Consider the following 17,824-nt stretch of genomic DNA (forward strand, 5'->3'; position numbering starts at 1 on the left):
ACTGAACACACTGTTCACACTAGGTTAGCAACCTATTACTTGGAGATTATTTGGGTATTCTCTTTCTTAGGAACAGATTCCTATTCCTTTTACCCATAATCAAGTCTTCCTGGCTTTCCTGGAAATAAATCCCAGAAAGATGGGTTGCAGTAAAGGGGGATTGAAACAAATAGCATTGGACATTTGAATACAATGCATGTACATAGAAGCAGTGACATTGACATTGCCTCAGAGAGCTGAAATGGAGAGGAAACTTTTCTTCAGGTATTGATTTCTTCTATGTGTGATTTTTTATAGACCTGTGAGATATGGGAAAATCACCCTTAGTGATTTATAGGAGATAGTACACCTGTTCCCAGGAGTCCTGTCCTCATTCTGCTCTACTCTTGGAGTTTTCCTTCCTTGACCACCATGCCATTGTCACTACCCACTATGCTACCAGGTAGCCTATCCAACCCAAGGTGCCCAGAATTTGTATAAATATATGTGTCATCTTTCCAACAACCCTCTGAGTTTGTGTCTCTCCACATTTTCTCATCCTATTTTCTATATAAGTGAATTAGTGCTAGGTATGGATTCTAAATGCATTAGAATTCATGTAGTTGATATATGAAGTATGTTGGAGTCTGATGCTTCCTGAATTCATCAATATAGAGATTAGATTTTAAATTTCTCTGCCTTTCTTGCTCTTATTCTCATGCAATTCTGAGATTGAGAAGAACTCATCAAAGGTCAGTTCTCAGAAGGTGACCTAGGGACTGCTAATGAATATAAGGGGTCACCAGGTGGTCAGTGGCCCCAAGAATTAATGGAGAGAAGAGCACACAGTTTTAAAAGTACAGTTGTGGATCTCTTTAGTAAGAATAGGCAGTTTTACACACTGTCTTGTATTGGTGCTTCCCCAAAAGCAGCACCATTTCCTCCCTTTGGTGGAATTTTTGCACAGTTCTTGTGGGATTAGATTTACCAAGTGGTCCCTGGAGACTTAGGTCCTGCTAAAGTGGTCTGGAAGCTGAACATTTGAGAGCTACTATAACCAAACAAGACAAATTTGATAGAAGCCCATTTGCAGTTCTCTAGAGAATGATCCTACCTCAGCACCTGATTGATTCTTCCCATTTTCTATATCTGAAAAGTTGTTCTTTGTAGTTGACTAATCCCACCTGCTGCTATTTCAAAATGCTATACTTAGAGATTCCTCTGCTCTACCCCTATGATAGTCTTCCTTTTTTTTTTTGAAAGCTGCTGCCTTCTGCTTTCTACCTATTCGGGAGAATCATTAATAAGACGATAGTATATTGGGAGAATTGGGGTTAGCAACACTTTTTTTTTTTTTTAAATAAACAACAGAAATCAAGTAGCATCACTTTTTAAAAAGGTTCCTTGCTCTTATTCTACCTAAAACCCCTTTTTAGATTTGATACCTTCTCAGAGACCTTTCTTTTTCTTGTTTTCACCTTTCTCTTTCCCCTTCTCTTCCCCTACTTCTCTTTTCATCTTCAAATAGATTATATTATCTGTCATCCACAGGTATCAGATGCTGTACTGTGCACTATAGTAGGCAAATTAAATGTCCATAGTACCACAGTGTGCAGCCCTTAGAAGTTCACTTAATGTTTGTTGATTGGCTTCATTAATTAATAGGAGTTTTATGACCTAAAACAACTGATAGGTGCAGTTCTGAGGGAAATGAAAATAATAGATGAGTCAAACCTGGGGAGTAGTTAACTGAATTTAAAATATATATATATATATATATATATATATTTTTTTTTTTTTTTTCCCAGATTTTTCCCTTTTAGAGCCTTTTCAAATCTATTTTTTGGAGTAAATTTCCCTTCAGAAGGGAACTGTCTTTTTTAAAATTAAGTTATTATAAATATCATTTCATTTTTACATAATTTTTCTCCTCCCTTTTTCTCCTCCCAGAAAGTCATCTCTTTTAACAAAGAAATAAGAAAAAGGGGAGAGTAAGAGAACTTAACTTTTAAGAGGTAAGAGATTTCCCCAGTAGATAAATGGTTAAAATATCTGAACAGTTTAAGAAAAAACAATAAGTAACTATATGGAGAAAAATAGAGCAAATTACTGAAGAAATATAATGTAAGATTTCATCCCACACCCATTCAAATTGACAAACATGAAAAAGCCATCTTGATCTTTGAACTAAGTAGGTCCAAATACATTTAGATTCCCAGATACCAAAATATTAATTGCGCTTCATCAATAGCAAAAAATTGAAGGCAAAGTGGGTGAATGTAGAGTGGATGGCTTGATCACTAAAAAAATTGTAGCTTATTAATGTAGTGAAGTAATATTGTACAGTAAAAAAAATGATAAATATGAGGAATTCAGGACAATCATGGGAAGACTTACTGATAACAAATGGAGAAAGGAGGAGAACTGTATTCGTGATGATTCAGTGTAAATGAAAATAACATTGGAAGGCAATCAAACTCAGATTTATTGCAGTGAATAATCTTGATCCCTAGAAAAGATGGGACAACCACACAAAAAATATTTTTAAAAATTTGCAAAAAAGTGCAAGGTTGGATGAAATTTAACAGGCGTAGAATTGCATCCCTGCTATCAGATTTTTTTTCTTTATTCTGCTTAACTGTTTTTCTTGTTATAAAAGAAGGTTCTATAGAGGTAGTGTGGTTTAGTAGCCATAGAGTTGGCCTTATAACCTCAAAGGCCTGGGTTCTAGATTTGTCTCTGAAAAAGACTGTCAGGTTGACCTGGGCAAGTCATTTAACCTCATAGTGGGCCAGGAAACTCTTAAAAAGACTTAAAAGACTTAAGTTGTAAAGCAATTATGCTCTCTGCATTGGTAGAGGGAGTGCCTTAGCTGGAGTTCCCAATAAAATCACAGATCACAATCAAAAAATGAAAGAGGTCAGTGGGAAAGAGTAATGGGAAATGACTAATTTTTTTTAAGAGCTAGTGAGGGACAACTAGATATGGCAATGAATAGACCACGGGCCCTGAAGTCAGGAGGACCTGAATTCAAATCCATCCTCAGACACTTAACACTTCCTAGCTGTGTGACCCTGGGTAAGTCACTTAATCCCAGTTGTCTCAGCAAAAAATAAAGGAGCTAATGAATTTAAATTGAATCCTAAGACATTTGAGAATCCCACTGAGAGGCTGAGTTAGAGAAGAGAGAGAACAGAGACTCTTGTGAAGAGGAGGCTAAAAGAGATAGTGATAGGTAGAAAAGCCTGCTGATGGAGAGAATCCTGGATGGTGGGCTGAGAGGATTAGAAATTAGTGATCAGAGGCAAGAGCTTTGTCACAAGGAGTAAGCACCTAGTTGTTGCTGACTAGACATTAGGTTTCAGGACCTGATGAATAAGCAGATGATGAATAGCGGGTGAGTTGTAGGGAGTGACTCTGGAAGCTTCAAAAACAGGATCGAGGGGAGAGGTAGTGAAGCTCAGAGTGAACATTTTGTGTTCAGCGCCCTTAGGATTTAAGCAAGGTTTCTTTCAAGATTCATCAATCCTCCTCATCCATGGACTCATCTCTGCCTCTCGGAGGTAGAAACTTTGACTGAGTGATCCAAGGAGATACTGTAATGGAGTATCTGGCTTAGGAACTTGGCCTTATACACACACATACACACACACACACACACACACACACACACACACACACACACTCTCACTCACTCTTTTTTTCCCTTTCTTCCTTTCTCCTTTCCTCCCCCCCTCCCCCCCCCCGTCTCTCTTTTTCTCTATCTCTGTCTTCTCTCTCCCTCGCTGTCTCTCTCTGTCTCTCTCTCTCATTAACTTACTTTACTCTGAGGGTAGATCATTGAGTGGGTGGAGAAGAATAAGAGATTTGGAATGTTGACCTTTTCCTTGAAATTGAAAGACTATAATATGGAGGAGCCAGGATACCTTTAGGATCTTTTAAGGAATGACTGCTGTCCAAGTCTTTCTGCAAAGAGTGTTGAATTTTGGCAATTCTCTGGCAGAGCTGACATGATTGTATATGTGAAGAAAGTACAAGGTCTAATACAGTTCTGCCTTCTAAAATAGCTTTGGATAACTTTTGCGTGTCCCCTGCCGGTTTATGATTTTTTTCCCCACCTCTTGACCTAGGCATTTCCAAATGAGCATAGCTTTTGTGTAAGTTGGAAGAGTTAGACAAAATACAGAGAATGAATTCTTTGGCTAGCCTGGCTTGAGAGGGAGTTAGGGAGGAAGAAGATGTCTGGATTTTGTGCAGTTGAAGTCAGGTTAAGAAGAATGCAAGATCTTGAAGTATCCTCCCCTGTGCTAGGAGGACAAATACCAATCAGTATTTCTGAGTCTGATGAGGAATAACTTATTGCTAGACCACCACCACAGCAGCCAATTACAGTCTGCCCTTCTTCACCCAGCATCATTATAATCATACCACCATGAATCAGTTTGAAGCTTCACTAATAATGCATTTCTATGCCTGTCTTTCCACAAACCTCCCAATATTTTCCTAGTGTTTTACTTCAGTTCACCTTCCTAGTAACCTACTGAAGTGGGTAATGAACAATATTCCCATTTTTATGGATAGAAAAATAGGAACAGGGAGGTTAACTGACTTGCCTCAGAAAAATATTACAATAAGAGGCAGAGCCAACACTCAAATCCAAGTCACATCATGACTTTCTCCATGTTTTATCTGATCTTTGTAACTTCAGATTGAAGCTATCGGGTCTAGTAGAAAGAACACTGGCTTAGGAAGCATATGACAGGCTTGAATCCTGATTCTGTCTTACTGCCCCTATGATCTTGGACAAATTACTTCTTTTCTTGGGGCTCATTTATTTTTCTCTCAAATTTAGAAGTCAAACTTCTTTGTGATCCCCAGGACAGTCTTTTGGCTCTATGGCCCAGGCTTGTAATTGAGTGTTTCTGCTGTGCTTGATTCCTGTTCTACTTTTTTATACACCAGTTTGACAAGCCAGTGTGCTTCTCATTCACAGAAGCTAAGGGCCCTGTCCCTTGGATTCAGGAATAATATTCTTTAAACCCTCATTCAAAAAAAAAATCATGTTATTGGGTTTTTTATGTATGTTTTAAAGTGTTGATTGATAACTTAACTTCATCCTCATTTCCCAATATAGTGTTGCCTTCTCTCTTCCCTGAGGACCATATCTTAATGTCTTTGTAACATAATAAAATAAAAGAATAAAAAAAAAGTTGAGCAAAACTAACCTAATACAACATAACCACCAAGTCTGATGCTATATGCAGTATTCTATACTCATGGTTTTCTCCCTACCCTGCAAAGGAAGAAAGGGAAGTAGCTAGCATTTATAGACTCTTTAAGGTTTATAAAGCACTATATGTTTGTTATCTCATTTCTTATTTATCTGCATACTAACCTTATTTCTCCCTTTGCAAAGTGGTATTGTGAAAGCCTTATTCTTTCATAACCCAGGAGCTCTCCAAGATAAAAAGAAGAATTCTCTTAAGTACTTGATGCTAAAGTTAAGACATGCTAGAATGACATTAAGGTACAGCACTAAGGAGCTTCCTTAGATTTAGTAAAGAGATTTCTGACTGATTTCTGAAAGAACACTCTGAATCACTAATGAGAGAAATGCAAATCAAAACAACTCTGAGGTTTCACCTCTTACCAGAAAATTGGCAAAGATAACAAAAATGTGAACTAGGATCTTAGAAGACAAACCATTTTTTAGATGAGGAGACTGAAGCTTAAAAGGAAGTGATAGGAATTTCTTCTTGGGGTCTTGAATGGTGGTAAAGTTTCTATTGTTAAACTAGAAATGGGGGCCTTATATTTCTAGTCTTGACCAAAAGCTGTTGGGATTAAAGACACTGGACTTGGAAAAAATTGACTGAACATAGACTAAAAAATAGAAAAGCAAACAAACCCTGGGATCCAATGTAACCTATTTTTCCACATCCTCTCAAAGTTTCCTAGGAGCATGAGTTAGTCAACAAGCAACACCAATGGTTTTGGTCACAGCCTAATATTTGTGTAGGTGCATGTTTATACCGGCTTTCCTGGACAAGCCTACAGATCAGGTAGGAAAGTATTCCCATGGCCCCTTTTTGGGTCAACCCTATAGATTGCCTAAAGGAGAAGAAAGACTGGCGGGCCTCAGAATATGGAAAAGGTTATGTTTTAGCTAATCTCTCTACCACATAACCTTTCAAGAGAGGTAGTATAGCTGGGTCTCAAGTCAAGGAAGAGCTTTTAGACTTTGCCATATAGGAGAGTTTATAGCCCTTGGTTTTTTATTTTTTGTCTTTAGATTCAAAAAAAGAAATCAAAATATCTTATTCATATAAATTGTCTCATCTTTTGCCTAGCTCCTTGGAAGTCAAGATGGCTGGATTCTTACACTTAATAGATGTAAAACCATGAGGAAGTCACTTCTCATGAGGCAAGTGCTCAGTAAATGATATATTTCAGTAGGTCCGTGATTTCATTGATGTGGTCATTCCATTCAGTGGCACAGATTGCAGCCCATCCTCACCTTTTAATCCTTTATGATTCTTTTTCATGTTTTTCCATTTTGCTCTACAATAGGTCCACCTATCTCATTCTGCTGAACTTTTCTTGAATTTGTTTGGATACAAGTGGAACATTCCAGCCATCCCTCATTTATCCTTCCTCTTACTTTATAAGTGTTCCACTTCCTTTCCCAGGTTGTGTTTCTCTAAATGATAGCCTTGAATTTTTAAAAGAGATTTTTATTGATATCTTTTGTTTTTATTTTCCTTCTCTCTGCTCCTTCCAGATAGCCATCTTTTATAATAAGAAAAAAAGAAGAAAGAAGATGAAAAGAAGTGCCATAAAACTAATCATAATGAAAAAGTCTTATGTTATATGCAGTATTCTGCGTCCATGGTCCCCTGCTTCTTCAAAAAGGGGTAGTTGCTTTTTTGGGCCCCAACACGGTCTTGTAGATTTTGTTTCATTCAGTTTTTGTTGCTTTATTATTGTTTCTGTTTATGATATTGTTGTCATTTTGTGCATCTATATTCTGGCTCTAATTTTCCTTTCCTATTAGTGTTCCTAGAATTTTTTCTTGCTTTTATTTTATATATTTATCATTTTCATTGTTTATTACAGTGCAGTAATATTCTATCACATTCATAGACTACATTTTGTTAGGCCATTTCCCAATCAATGTGTATCAACTATTTTTCCAGTTTTTTCACTACAACAAAAAGTGCTTTTGTTGTGTACATAGAGTTTCCATGATTCTGTGATCCTTTCTTTTTGTCATTGTGATCTATATGCCTAGCAATGGAATCTCTAGTCAAAGGATATCAATATTTTAGTCTTTCAGCTACTTTCCATAATGGTTACCATTTTCAACTTTGTTAATAATACATTAATGAGCCCAATTCTTCCATATTAATTGTACACATTTTTGATTATTTTTGTAGATTTTCTGAATGTAACCTCACTTTTGATTTGCATTTCTCTTCTTAATGATTTGGAGCATTCTTTCATATGGTCTGTTCATATGGTTTCATATGGTATGGTATAATAGTTTGAGAACTGTTTTTTTATTGAATTATTGTGAAATGATGATGTTCTTTGAAACTTTTTATTCCCCTCCATATTTTATTTTTCCAAATTCTATGTAAAGAATTTTCTACATTCATTTTTGTAAAATTTCGGGTTCCAAATTTTTCTACATCCCCATGCCCTTCCCTAAGGATAGCAAGCAAGAGATTAAATATATACTGTTCTTTTAAACATATTTCCCTATTTGTCATGTTGTATAAGAAAAATCAGACCAAAATGGAAAAAAAAAAACATGGGAAAGAAAAAACAAACAGAAAGGTGAAAATACTATCCTTCAATCCATATTCAATTTCTAGTTCTCTCTCTAGATGTGATTGGCATTTTCCATGATAATATCTTTTCTTTTGCATAATTCTTCATTGGAAATAATGCAATTTTGATTCCTGAGTTTATTTATTTTATATTTTGTAGCCATCACAGTGCCTGGCACATAGTAGGAATTTGATAAAAGTGCATTGGTACTGATTGAAGAATCAGTAGAAGTATTTAAAATATAGATTTTGTTTTAGAAAAAAGCCTGAATTATTGGAAACACTCCTCCCTGAGCTTATTCTCTTCAAATGCAGGCTCAGTTCATTGTGCACTTGCTTTGTCCTCCTTATGTTTGTGCTGACTCTACCAACTAGAGTTCATGGACTCTAATGGACTCAATGGACACCAACTGTCCATTCAGCTTCATAGTATATAGTAGCAATAGGCATTATTTATTTGTTTGCTTGCTTTTCTATTTGAATAGTTAGGCTGAACCCTTGAGTGATTTTATTGATCTCTTCTAGAAACTTTTTAATCTCTTTTGGTGCCAGGTTGATTGAGTCAGTTAAAACTACTTTTGTTTTTTTATCCATTCTTTATTTTTCTGCTTCTATAGCTGCTTTTAAATAAAATACATTGGGAGTATTTTACTTATATATCATATTCTTCTTTTGTTTTTATTTCTTCTTTGCCGAAATTGTTGATTCTGTGATAACAAACCCTTTGTATCCATTTCTCTTTCTTTACTTACACATAGTTTCAGTCTTAGTTCAGAATTTAGAACTAGGCTATTGAAATGTCAAATCATTGCTCTCCATTCTCCAATTTATTCTTCATATAGTTTCTAAATGGATATTCCTAAAACTTGCACCTAATCTTCTACTTTATTCAGGAATCATCTATGGCTCCTTTTTGCTTCTTAAGATCCAATACAGTCTCATCTTTAGAATCTAAAATCCTTCCAAGTTAATTCCAGCCTATCTTTCTAGGCTTATTTGCCACTGTTCTTTCTCATTAACTTTGTGCTCAAATTAAAGTCTTCTTTTTATTTGCCATTCCTGATATTTTGTCGTCTGCCTCTGTGGAAGGTACACCTCAAACCCGGAGTACTTGTATTCCACACCTCCACTTCTTGGAACCCTTAAGTGTCTTGAAGACTTAGCTCTGAGGCCACCTTTTGTACTAGGTTGTTCCTGATTGTGTCATTTGTTAGTAAAATGATATCTCCTTAAATACAAGGATTGTTTCAGTTTTTATCTTTAGATCTTTAGTACCCAGCCCAGTACCTTCAACATAATTTTTATTTATCTTTTCTGTTTCCTACATTGAGGGAGCTAGATGTCTCAGTGAATAGAGTGCTAGATCTGGAGTCAGGAAGACCTGAATTCAAATGTGCCCTCAGACACTTAAACTGGCTGTATGAGCCTGGCCAAGTCACTTAACTGCTATCTGCCTTAATACACTGGAGAACGAAATGGCAACGCATTCCAGTATCTTTGTGTTAGACACAACTGAACAACAGTAATTTCTTTTCTTTTTTTTTTTAATTATAAAATTTTTTGACAGTATATATGCATGAGTAATTTTTTTTTATAACATTATCCCTTGTATTCATTTTTCCAAATTTTCCCCTCCCTCCCTAGATGACAGGCAATCCCATACATTTTACATGTGTTACAGTATAATCTAGACACAATATATGTGTGTAAATCCCATTTTTCTTGTTGCACATTAAGTATTAGATTCCGAAGGTATAAGTAACCTGGGTAGATAGACAGTAGTGCTAACAATTTACATTCACTTCCCAGTGTTCCTTCTCTAGGTGTAACAACAGTAATTTCTTATATCACCAGAGAAGTCCTTGTATTCCTCTCCTTCCTTACAGAGAGCCATCCCATTTGACAAGTGATTGATAAATTGAGAAGGTCTGAAAATGTGCAATTATATACATCTGTGCACGTGAAAGGGATAGATTGGAAGTATCTTCTCATATCTCTTTAGTCAATCCCCACTTGATCTTTATTATTTGTTATATTTATTTTATGTATTTTTGTATGTTCTTTCCATTGTTCTATTGATATTGTTGTATTTAATATATATATATGGTTTTCTTGACTGGCTTGCTTCATTTTGCATCAATTTATATAAATCTTTCCATGCTTCTCTATATTTCTTCTAGCACAATATACTATTCTGTTACATTCAAGAACCATGATTTGTTTAGTTATTACCCAATTGATGGTCATCTATTTTGTTTCCAATTCTTAGCTATCATAAGTTATGAGATGAATATTTTAGGTATGAGAACTAACATTTTAGTCACTTTATTTCCATAATTACAAATTGTTTTCTTTAATGGTTATACCATTTCAGTTTCACCAACAATGTATTAGTGTATTCTGTTTTTCTACAATTCTTCCAATGTTGACTGTTGTCATTTTTGGTAATTTTTGCCAATTTGCAGGGTATGAAGTAAAATCTGAGAGTGATTTTGATTTGCCTTTTTTTTTATAATTAGTGATGTGGAAAATTTCTTCATGTGGCTGTGAATATTAGACAATTCTTTTGAGAACCCTTTGTTCATATCCTTTGACCATTTAGGTTTTGGGGAATAGCTATTAGTCTCATATATATTTATTAATTCTTTATATAATATCTTGGATGCCAAATTCTTGTCAGAAAAATTTGATACAAAGATTTTTTCCCCATTCAACCATTTTCTTTCTTATCCTAGATGCATTAATATTGTCTATGCAAAATCTTTTTTCAAGTAATCATTATTTTACTTTTGTAAATGATTTTGTACAATTATTATTTTTATAATTATATATACAAATATTATCGTTTTTGTTTCTATCTCTCTCTTTTTTTTAATACATCTTCTAGTGATCAGCCATTCTGGAGAGCATTTTGGAACTATGGCTATTAAACTGTGCATACTCTTTAATTCAGCAGTGTCACTCCTTGGTCTGTATGCCAAAGAGATCATAAAAGAGGGAAAAGGATCCTCATGTGCAAAAAATATTTGTAGCAGCCCTTTTTATAATGGCAAAAAACTGGAAATTGAGTATATGCCCATGAGTTGGAGAATGGTTGAATAAGTTGTAGTAGAAATGGAATATTATCATTTTCTAAGAAATGATGAGTTTCAGAAAAGCTTGGAAAGACTTACATGAATTAGTGCTGAGTGAAGCGAACAGAACCAAGAGAACATTGTACCAACAACAACAAGATTATGTGATGATCAGCTGTGAGGGACTTGACTCTTCTCAACAGTGTAGTGATTCAAGGTAATTCCAATAGACTTGGGATAAAAAATGCCATCTGCATTTAGAGAACTATAAAGAAATGAATATGGATCAAGGCATAGTATTTTCACTTTTTGCTTGTTATGTTTCTCTTTTTCATGTATTTTTCCCTTTTGCTATGATTTTTTTTTTTCTTGCACAGGAAGACAAATATGGAAATATGTTTTTAAAAATCGCACATATTTAACCTATATCAGATTACTTGCTATCTTAATGAGAGAGAAGATGAGAGGAAGGTAGAAAAAATTGAACACACAGTCTTACAAAAACGAATGTTGAAAATTCTTTACATGTATCTGGAAAATAGTATTAAAGAAAAAAATGCATCTCCTGCTGATAGCTATGAGACATACATGATTTGTTTCTGTTCTAATTTTTTTTTTTAATATTGTGGTCTTTAATATTAAACACTATGCATTTGGAATATGTTGTGGAATATGTTAAGATATTGGGTTAAGCCTTATTTCTTCCAGACTTCCCAGCAATTTTTTTTTTTTAATCAAATAGGGAGTTTTTTCTTAGTTAACTTATTTTTTCTATTTTATCAAATCTAGGTTATTGAGTTCTGTTATTTTTGAATCTTGGGGGGCTGTTAGGTGGTGCAATGGATAGAGCACCAGCCCTGAAGTCAGGAGGACCTGAGTTCTAATTTAGTCTCAGACACTTAATACTTCCTAGCTGTGTGACCCTGGACAGTCACTTAATCCCAATTGCCTCAGTAAACAAAACAAAACCAAAAAAAAAAAAAAAAAATTCTGAATCTTCATTGTTTGTTCCATTGATCTGTCTCTCAGTTTTTTAACCAGATGTTTTGATGATTGCTGTTTTATAATATAAGAGTTATTTTCCCTTCATTATTATTTTGTCATTTCCTTTGATTTTCTACATCTTTTGTTTTTCCAAATGAATTTTATTATTATTTTTATCAAGTTATGAGAAGTAACCTGTTGGTAAAATTTTATTGATATAAAATGTAAAATGTGTATTAATTTTGGTAGTATTGTCATTTTATTGTGTTAGGATGACCTAGTCATGATCACTGAATATTTGTCCAACTTTGTAAGTTGTTCTTGCATTCTTTAAGCCATGCTTTATAATTGAATTGAATATATACAAGTCTTTTAGGCCTTGAGATATTGTTCTCCAGATATTTTATGGATTTGGTTGTTAATTGGATTTCTCTTTCTATTCTTGCTTCTTATGTTTTATTATTATATAAAAGTAGTGTTTATTTTTTAAGGATTTATTATGTAATTTACAACTTTGCTAAAGCTATTAATTTCCTCAGTTACTATCTTTGCTGATTTCCAAGTAAATCATCACAACATCAGCAAAAAGGGATGGCTTTATTTCCTATTTATCTGTCTCTATTCCTTTAATTTCTTTCTCTTGTCTTACTGCAACTAGTAGCATTTCCAGAATTGTATTACATAATTGTGAAGAGAGTGATAATCTTTGCAAATTCCTATATTTATTGAAAAAGCTTCTCATGTCACTCTATTAGATTATGATGTTTGCTTTTTGTTTAAGATACTTTTTTATGAAAGTTAAAAAAAAAAAAAAAAAGGTCTGTATGCCCATACTTACGGTTTTTAGCATAGAAAGAGTATTGTACTTTGTCAGAGGCTCTTCCTGCATCTGTTGAGATAATAATGTAGTTTTTGTTTTTAATACAACTAATTATGTTGATTGTTTTCCTAATTGAACTGTCTTTGTATCCCTGGTACAGTTTCTTGGATAAATTGCTATAATCTGTTTGATAGCACTTTGAGATTGTAAGTCAGTGTTCATTAATGATATTGGCCTGTACTTTACATTATTGTTCCCTAGTTTTTCAGTATTAGGAACATATGTTTCATAAAATGATTCTGGTAGAGTTCTTTCTTAGTTTTTGAGAATAATTTGTCAAGTATAGGTACTATTTCTTAAGTTTGATGGAGTTCTCCTGTGAATCCATTGCGTTTGGTAGTTCTTTTACATCTAGGTCTATTTCCTTTTCTGATATTGGGTTTTCTTAAATTCTTGTCTGGTAATTTGATCGAGTTTGGACATTACATATTTTTGAAGATATTTCTGTATTTCTTTTGTGTTCTCTGTTTTTAACATATAACTGTATACAATGTTCTGTTTATAGTTTTTTATTTCTTCTGGTTTTGCTGTGATTTCACCTTATTCATTTCCCATTTATTGATTTTTATTAGTAATCTAATCAGATTATTTTAAGGATTGACAATTTTTTAAATTAGCTTTTAGTTTTATTATTTCTATGAGTTTTGTTTTCAATTTAACTATTTCCTTTTTAATTTTCTTAATAACTTCTGGGCTAATTTTAGGTTTATTTATTTGCTGATTCTCTTAATTTTTAAAAATGCATATTCAATTCACTAATCTCTTAATTTTATTTCATTAATGTGTGATTATAAGAATATGGTTTTTTTCCCCTAAGGACTAATTGAGCTGCATCCTAGGAATTTTAATAAAATTTTTTAAAATTGCATTGAATATATTAGTGCTTTTTGTTGTCATTTTCAATATTCTTCCATACAGGGGCAGCTAGGTGGCGCAGTGGATAGAGCACCAGCCCTGAATTCAGGAGGATCCGAGTTCAAATTTGGTCTCAGACACTTAACACTTCCTAGCTGTGTGACCCTGGGCAAGTCACTTAACCCCAGCCTCAGGAAAAAAAAAAGGGAAAATTAAAAAAAAAAAATTCTTCCATATAGAATTTTCCCTTACATAAAAGAAACATAGTTTAGCAAAACAGAGACCTAAAAGCCATGTCCGATAGTAATGTACCATTTTATAACTGTGCCCCACTACTTCTCTATCAAGAGAAAGTTTATTATTACATTAATTTGAATTATAAAAATTTAGTGTTTTATTTCTCATTATTGTGTTCATTATTCACATTATTCCCTAGTTATCAACCTCATTGACTCCCATGATCTTCACTTTCATTTTACAAGATTCAGCTACACAGGGCTATCATATTCTTGATCTCATCATCATCCCCTCTCTCTTTTCTATCTCTTCTGCCTGTAACTTTGAAATTCCTCTACCTGACCACAACTTCCCATTCTGACTTTTTTTGTCGTCTTGTCTCTTCATTCTCTGTCTTCACTCTAATCTCCAGACTTATCGTGCTTTCCCATGTTATCTATCATTCCTACAGCCTGGCTTTTCAGTTCAACTTTTTAACACTGTCTTGGACCCTCAGTTCTTTTTTTTTTTTTTTTTTTTTTTTTTTTTACATGCATACATAAATAAATTATATTTGTGCATATGTATACTTGACCCTCAGTTCTTTTGTTCGACTGCCCTGTAGCAAGCAGCTCTTTCCTTTCTAGATCCCAAATTATTTGCATCATTTTTCCTTTTCTATTTTTTTTGCTTACATAATGTTGAACACTGATAGAATAAGTCATGCAGCCATGCTGCCACATGCCAGTTCTTTTTATTTTTTTTCCTGACAGACTGGCTATTTTCCCTATAGCTTTCAAACCTGTGCAGATTTGCTCCCATCCTTAAAATTAAAAACAGAAAACAACAAAACCTACATTCAATTTCACCATCTCCTGAGACTTTCATCTTCATTTTCCAAAGAAAACTCCTAGAAAAAGCTGTTCAGATTTGTTTGTCTTTACATTTTCAATTTCCTGACCTCCCCCCCCCCCAGGCTGGGGTTAAGTGATTTGCCCAGGGTCACACAGCTAGGAAGTGTTAAATGTCTGAGACCAGATTTGAATTCGGGTCCTCCTGAATTCAAGGCTGGTGCTCTATCCACTGCACCACCTAGCTGTCCCCTACATTTTAAAAAAATGTGTTTTTATTAAAAACTTAGCAGATATCAACAAAAATTGTTATTTTCACATATATTAAAGATCAGAAAAAGATTATCATATATAAAGGTATAAGTTTCTATTATGCACAGCTTGGGTTTTGTTTTGTTTTTTATGTTTCTAATAGATTTAATATAGTAATCCTAACACCATCCTGCTTCTCAGGGACTCTGTGTATTTTATGATTGTTTTTCTTTCCTTGGCATCACTATTACTATGCCCAACTCATCTGGGTCCCCATTGCTTCTTTTCCAGAGTATTGGCAGGAGCCTCCCAATGGCTCTTTCGGCTCTCCAGTACTTCTTTCACACAGAAACTAAAGTGATAGTCCTCTCAAGTGCAGGTCTGACTGGCCATGTCACTCCTCTGCTTAAGAAGCTTCAGAGGTTCCCTTTGGGATAGAATACAAATGTCTTTGTTTGACATTTTAAAGCCCTTCCCAATCTGGCTTCCTCCTGTCTTCATAGGCAGATTACACATTACCAGCTACCACAAAGTCTATGGTCTGGCCAAATTAGCCTGCTTGCTCCTACATAACACTGCCTCTCCCGCCTCTGTGCCTTTTTTTGTACAGGCTGACTTCTCCCCACCATCCACCATGTTGGTCCTGCCCTCCCTCTTTACCTCGGGCTTCTGAAAGCCACCTTATCTGAGGTGCCATCTCTGTTCCCCCATCCCATCAGTTGTTAGTGTATACCTCTCTCCCCAGTCATTCATTGTGCTTTCACTTTGTACATGTGTTGTATTTATTCATCTGTGAACATAACATAACCTTGTAATAGAATATTAGGTTCTTTGAGGGCAAGGGCAGTCTTTTGTGTTTATGTTCTGTCTGCTCTTTGTACCTGGTACCTAAAATGCTTGTTAATTAATCATCAGGGAAATTATGAGTCATTCTTCATTTAGCTATAACTTCTGCCTTCTAGCTTTCTTTTTTTTTAAGAGAACATTAACATTTATATAGTTTGGTTCCTCTAATATTTTCCTGTTTCCTTTGAACAAGGATTTCATATTTGGAGTACTGTCTTTTTTAAGAGTTCATGTTTATCACTAATCTAAAACCATGTGCTTTTTACCTTGTCTTTTTTAAAAACTATTCCATAGTTGTACTGAGGAGGTAGAAAGGCACTTCCCAAAACTGAGGGCTGTTTTATAGTTTTCTTCATTTTGTCATCTTGAGGCTTTTCTGTACTTATCCAGGCTGGTTCTCTCTGTCCCTGAGACCAAATTCAAAGTCTTTACAGTTTGTCAGATCCTGCTAGAATTTATGTCCTTCTAGGACATAAGTGCCCCTAAGTTAACTGGAGGTCATGATGAAATATTATAGGGCTTTTATAGTTATAATAATTGTTATTAATTAGATATAATAATGTAAGAGTCTATAATGTCTTTTCTAACTCCATTACTATTGTTTTCCTTTTAATTGTGAGAATAGCTTTTCAAATGTGTTGAATAAGGAAGAATCCAATAGCCTGACTGAGAGTATCATCTCATGTATACTCATTATATATTTTTTTAATTTTCCTGAGGCTGGGGTTAAGTGACTTGCCCAGGGTCACACAGCTAGAAGTGTTAAGTGTCTGAGACCAGATTTGAACTCGGGTCCTCCTGACTTCAGGGCTGGTGCTCTATCCACTGTGCCACCTAGATGCCCCCTATACTCATTATATTCAAAAAAATTTGAAAGAATGACAGTTGCTCTCTGAACCTTAATCTCTCTCCTTCCATTTTCTAGCCAAGGGAGGGACAAAAAAAGAAAGCCTTTTGGATTTTGCCCTCTGAGTGTGCTATTTCTCTCATGTTGCTAATTTAGGTGTTCAATTCAAAGTTGCTCTTCTTCCTGATATGTTAACAATGGTGGCCAGAAGAATTGAATTTAGGGTTAGGGTTTTGAATTGTCTTCCCTCCAATTTGTACTGTGACCAAACTTTCCGGTTTGTCTTGCAATCAGCTTTCCCATTCTCTTTATCTTTTTTTTTTTTTTTTTTTTTTTCCTTGAGGCTGGGGTTAAGTGACTTGTCCAGGGTCACACAGCTAGGAGGTGGTAAGTGTCTGAGACCAGATTTGAACTTGGATCCTCCTGAATTCAAGGCTGGTGCTCTATCCACTGCGCCACCTAGCTGCCCCTCCCATCCTCTTTTAAGAATACTACTCAGGATGGCTTGACATAATAATCAGACTAGATCTGTCTCCTCTGCTTTTAACTTAGCCTCTAAGCCAAATATCCATGGAGAGACTATGGCCCCATTAGGTTAGTTTTCTTGACTAGTCCACCAAAACCGTTGCTTTTTTGTTGCCCTTTTCCAAATGCATCACTGCAAAACAAAAGAACTTTGGGTTATTTTCTTGGATTTCATGATCTTCATCCATCCATTAAATAGAAATAAAGTACCTGAGAGTTGAAAAAGGGAACCAGTTTCTTCATCAGAAATCTGAATTTGGCTTAAGCCTGGCTCCTCTTTCTCTATTTCATATCTTCATACTTCAACCTTCTTTAAAGGCCAAACAGTTGTAACCACATCCTTCCCAAAATCACCCACCCCATCTTCAGTGTTTGGCATTCTGTGAGAGAGTGAGTCTGGTAGGAAACCTGCTTTTTAGCATCAGGGAAGCTGGCTATGGACTTGCATCTCTGGTTTAGGACTTTTTCCGATGACTTATTGCATACTGGCAACTTCTGTTATCTGTGTTCTCTGTACTATGGAGTTAATGATTGATTCTTCCTGGCATGTTTAAGTTCTAAGTGTTTTGAATGCAGGCTGTGGGAGTTTAGGGAAAAGAGGAGAGAATGGGATCTTTGCCTTTCAGTGAAAGGTGGGGCCAAATGATTCAGCAAGTAGTAAAAGGGCTGTTTTCCCCACAGTG

At 35.0% G+C, this 17,824-nt stretch overlaps 2 protein-coding genes across 9 annotated transcripts in view; one reads left to right on the forward strand and one right to left on the reverse strand.

The window, feature by feature from the left end:
* The window catches only part of KYAT1 (kynurenine aminotransferase 1), an 82,244-nt gene that overhangs the window by 57,145 nt on the left and 7,275 nt on the right, over window positions 1-17,824 (reverse strand). The window lies entirely within an intron of this gene.
* LRRC8A (leucine rich repeat containing 8 VRAC subunit A) overlaps window positions 1-17,824 on the forward strand; it is a 38,666-nt gene that overhangs the window by 7,151 nt on the left and 13,691 nt on the right. Inside the window, exons 3-5 of one of the 6 annotated variants that reach the window (XM_074284903.1) lie at window positions 1,930-1,994; window positions 5,930-6,041; window positions 6,330-6,403. The exons of 1 other annotated variant lie outside the window; for it this stretch is intronic. The gene's annotated coding sequence lies outside the window, so the exon portion shown is untranslated. The remainder of the gene's footprint in view (window positions 1-1,929; window positions 1,995-5,929; window positions 6,042-6,329; window positions 6,404-17,824) is intronic. 4 more of the 6 variants (XM_074284905.1, XM_074284904.1, XM_074284906.1 and 1 more) reach the window with 4 other exon arrangements.

The sequence above is a fragment of the Sminthopsis crassicaudata genome, chromosome 2 (genome assembly GCF_048593235.1).
Source record: "Sminthopsis crassicaudata isolate SCR6 chromosome 2, ASM4859323v1, whole genome shotgun sequence".
In the NCBI taxonomy this organism is placed as follows: Eukaryota; Metazoa; Chordata; class Mammalia; order Dasyuromorphia; family Dasyuridae; genus Sminthopsis; species Sminthopsis crassicaudata.